We start from the raw sequence: 3,984 nt of genomic DNA, 5'->3' as shown, positions 1-3,984 counted from the left end.
TTGGTTTTTATTGCCCCAAATTCCAAATTGGAGAATTTATCATTTTTTATAATATATAGTCTCTTTATGAATATTATTTTCCAAATACAGGCAAAGCTCACTTGATTGTATTTTTTTACAAACTGAAGGTTTGTGGCAACCCTGCATCGAACAACTCTATTGGCACCATTTTCCTACAGTATTTGCTCACTCTGTCTCTGTGACACTTTTTGGTAATTTTCACAATATTTCAGATTTCCCACTATTATGATATTTGTTATGGTGATCTGTCATCAGTGGTCTTTGATGGCACTGTTGTGATTCGGGGCACCACAAACCACACGCACATAAAATGGCAAACTTAATCCATGAGTGTTGTGTGTATTCTGACCGCTCTACACGCCAGCCATTCCCCAGTCTTTCTCCGTCTCCCATGGACCCCCTATTCTCTGAGACACAAAAATGTTGAAATCAGGCCAATTAATAATCCTACAATGGCCTCTACGTGTTCAAGTAAAAGGAAGAGTCACATGCCTCTCATTTTATATCTAAAGCTAGCGATGACTAAGTGTAGTAAGAAGACATGTTGAAAGTTGAGGTAGATTTAAAGTTAGGCCTTTGGCACCAGTTAGCCAAGTTGTGAAAGCAAAGGAAAGGTTCTTGAGGGAAATTGAAAGTGCTACTCCAGTGAACACACGAATGATAAGAAAGTGAAACAGCCTTTGATTGGTCTGGATAGAAGATCAAACCAGCCACAACATTCCCTTAGCCAAAGCCTAAACCAGAGCGAGGCCCTGACTCTCTTCAGCTCCTTGAAGGCTGAAAGGTGAGGAAGGTGCAGAAGGAAGTCAGGGGTTGGTTCATGATGTTTAAGTAAAGAAACCATCTCTCTAACATAAAAGTATAAAGCGAAGCAGCAAGTGCTGATGGAGAAGCTACAGCAAGTCATCCAGAAGATCTAGTTGGGATGATTCATGAAGGTGACTACACGAAACAACAGATTTTCAGCGTAGACAAAACAGTCTCATTTTGAAAAGAGATGCCATCTAGGACTTTCCTAGCTAGAGAAGAGAAGTCAGTGCCTGGCTTTGAAGCTTCAAAGGACAGGCTGATTCTCTTGTTAGGGGCTAATGCAGCTGGTGACTTTAAGTTGAAGCCAATGCTCACTTATCCTTTTGAAATCCTAGGGCCCTTAAGAATAATGCTATATCTATTCTTTCTGTGCTCTCGACATGGAACAGCAATCGACGCCTGGATGACAGCGCATCTGTTTATAACATGGTTTACTGAATCGTCGAAGCCCACTGATGAGTCCTACTGCTCAGGAAAAAAGATTCCTTTCAAAATATTAATGCTCGTTGGCCGTGCACCTGGTCGCCCAAGAGCTCTGGTTGAGATGGACAATGAGATGAACGTTGTTTTCATTCCCGCGAACACATCTATCCTGTAGCCCATGGATCCAGAACTTATTTTGAATTTGTGTCTTATTATTTAAGAAATACATTTCATAAGGCTTTAGCTGCATAGACATTGATTCCTTGGATGGATCTGGGCAAAGTTCATTGAAAACCTCTGGAAAGGATTCACCATTCTAGAGGCCATTAAGAACATTCGTGAGTCATGGGAAGAGGTCAAAATATCAACATTAACAAGCGTTCAGAAGAAGTTGATTCCAACCCTCACGGATGGCTTCGAAGACTTCACGACTTCAGTGGAGAAAGTAATTGCAGATGTGGAAATAGCAAGAGAGCTAGAATTAGAAGTGGAGCTTGAAGATGTGACTGAACAGCTACTATTTCATGATAAAACTTTAATGGACGAGGCGCTGCTCCTTATGGATGAGCAACGCGGTATCTTGAAACGGAATCTATTTCTGGCGAAGATACTCTGAAGACTGTTGAAATGACAACAAAGGATTTAGAATATTACACAAATTTGGTTGATAAAGCATTTATAGGCTTTGGGAGGACTGATCCAATTTTGAAAGAAGTTCTACTGGGGTACAAGCTAGCAACCAGCATCACATGCTACAGAGAAATTGTCAGTGAAAGGAAGTGTTGATCAGTGCAGCAACATTTATTGTTATATTATTTTAACGAATTGCCACAGCCCCTCCAGCCTTCGGCAGCCACGCCAGCCACCAGCATCAAGGCATGACCCTCCACCAGCAAAATCATTGACTTGGTGAAGGCTCGAATGGTGGTTATCTTTTTTTAGCAATAAAGTATTTTTTATTTAAATTGTATACTTTTTTTAGACATTATGCTATCGTACACTTAATAGGCTTCAGTATAGTGTAAACATAATTTTTATATGCACCTGGAAACCGAAAAATTTTGTGAATCACTTATTGCGATCCTTGCTTTACTGCAGTGCTCCGGCACTGAACTCAGTGTCTCTCAGGTACATCTATATAGAAGTTTGGTGTGTTTAACATATCATATCACTATCACTATTATCATCATGCTGAAGGCTTCAGTTCAGTCCAAAATGTATTCGTGCACCTCCTATAAGCCAGTGCAGAGTGAGAGCCACTGAAGAATAAATAACACATTCCCTAGCCTCAGTAATGTAATGGCCTAACTCTAGTGCATTGTACAGAATAAGTTACAGAAGACATTTTTTGAATCTCAACAATCAGTAATGATCACATAAGCTCCTAGTCATAAGATGGGCCAAAATACTGATTTTCTGATTTTATTACACATGAAACAGCAGTAGGTTCCAGCCGAGGCCCTTTGTAAAATAAGATTTAGAGGAGATACCACTTTAATCTGCACCTTACAACACTGGGTATCCGCTGTGTACGGTCTCACGTCTCTTGATTGTAGCCGCGGTGTTTTGGATTACAGCTTAGCACCCCACGATTCTGTCTTAGAATCTTTGCGCGAACTGCCCATACTCATGTCCCTGATTCTGACTTAGGATGCAGAGGGCTGACTGCTTACAGCGCAGTATGCCCAATTCTTCAGGTCTCTTTGAATTATTCTCTGTTATTAAGCACATTTCCATCTCTGCTCACCTCTTACCCAACAACCCAATCCCAATCTGGTCAAACTAAACATTAATAGCTACCAGTGTTATCTGTTTTTCAAGAATGATAGCATTTCTGACTCTGGTGAAATCCTTTGCTATGTACAATTGCCACCTCTCGATGCAAATGGGAAAATTCAGCCTCATTAAAAATATGAGAGATTTATTTTCCATTGCTACGTGAGGATTGCGATTGTCACACAAAATATGGTGATGGCAAACAGTTCAAATCACAAGGCCAAAACTTTAGAGGTGACTTCATTTAGATTCACAGTTTGTACTAATTTGTGATTTCCATTCAGTATGAAACTATCATTACCATTGCTCAGATTATGATTATTGTACTATAAACACCTTTTCTCATCTTAAAATTAGTTTATTAACCTATTAATGTCTTACCATCACACTCAAATCTCTCCAGAAAAATAATAGCATAATGTACTAGAAAAGAGCAAAGGATTTGGAGTTTAGTTTCTTTATCTATAAAACAGAGCGATAATACTTAACAAGTTTAAAATAGGAATGGAATGAGAAAAGAAATTATATGAAATATTTTTATAAAATGCAATAAAGGTTTTAACTTAAGTATCTGATAATTAATTGTAAAAATAAGAAAGAAAATTGACTAAGAATATTGGAATAATTCTTAAGAGAAGAGAAATATCTCGATTATAGAAAATAAGTGTGTGGAAGTCCTGCTTTTAGATTTGTTGCAAAAATATGATATTTTCTTGATTCCCGAAGATGTCTAAAGAGCATATGCAGAACAACCGAGGGCTGAGATCATTGGTTTCTCCTTGATATTCCTCAGTTTCTACATTTACATTAGCCATACTACCAGAGAGAGAAAGAGAGAGAGACACGCTTGTTTATTTTTTTCTGAGTAGGTCTGTGATAATGTTTAGAGAATATAATGAGCAGAAGAGAGCTGGTATCATGAACGTTAATTTCCCATTATAACCATGATCTTAA

At 38.5% G+C, this 3,984-nt stretch overlaps 1 pseudogene; it reads left to right on the top strand.

The window, feature by feature from the left end:
• Positions 1 to 473: 473 nt before the first annotated feature.
• On the top strand, positions 474 to 2,167 carry LOC107501706 (annotated as a pseudogene).
• Positions 2,168 to 3,984: the final 1,817 nt, after the last annotated feature.

This window comes from Rousettus aegyptiacus, unplaced genomic scaffold, assembly GCF_014176215.1.
Source record: "Rousettus aegyptiacus isolate mRouAeg1 unplaced genomic scaffold, mRouAeg1.p scaffold_m13_p_15, whole genome shotgun sequence".
NCBI lineage: Eukaryota > Metazoa > Chordata > Mammalia > Chiroptera > Pteropodidae > Rousettus > Rousettus aegyptiacus.
The sequence above is the reverse complement of the archived record's forward strand: the minus strand, read 5'-3'. Positions and strand labels throughout refer to the sequence as shown.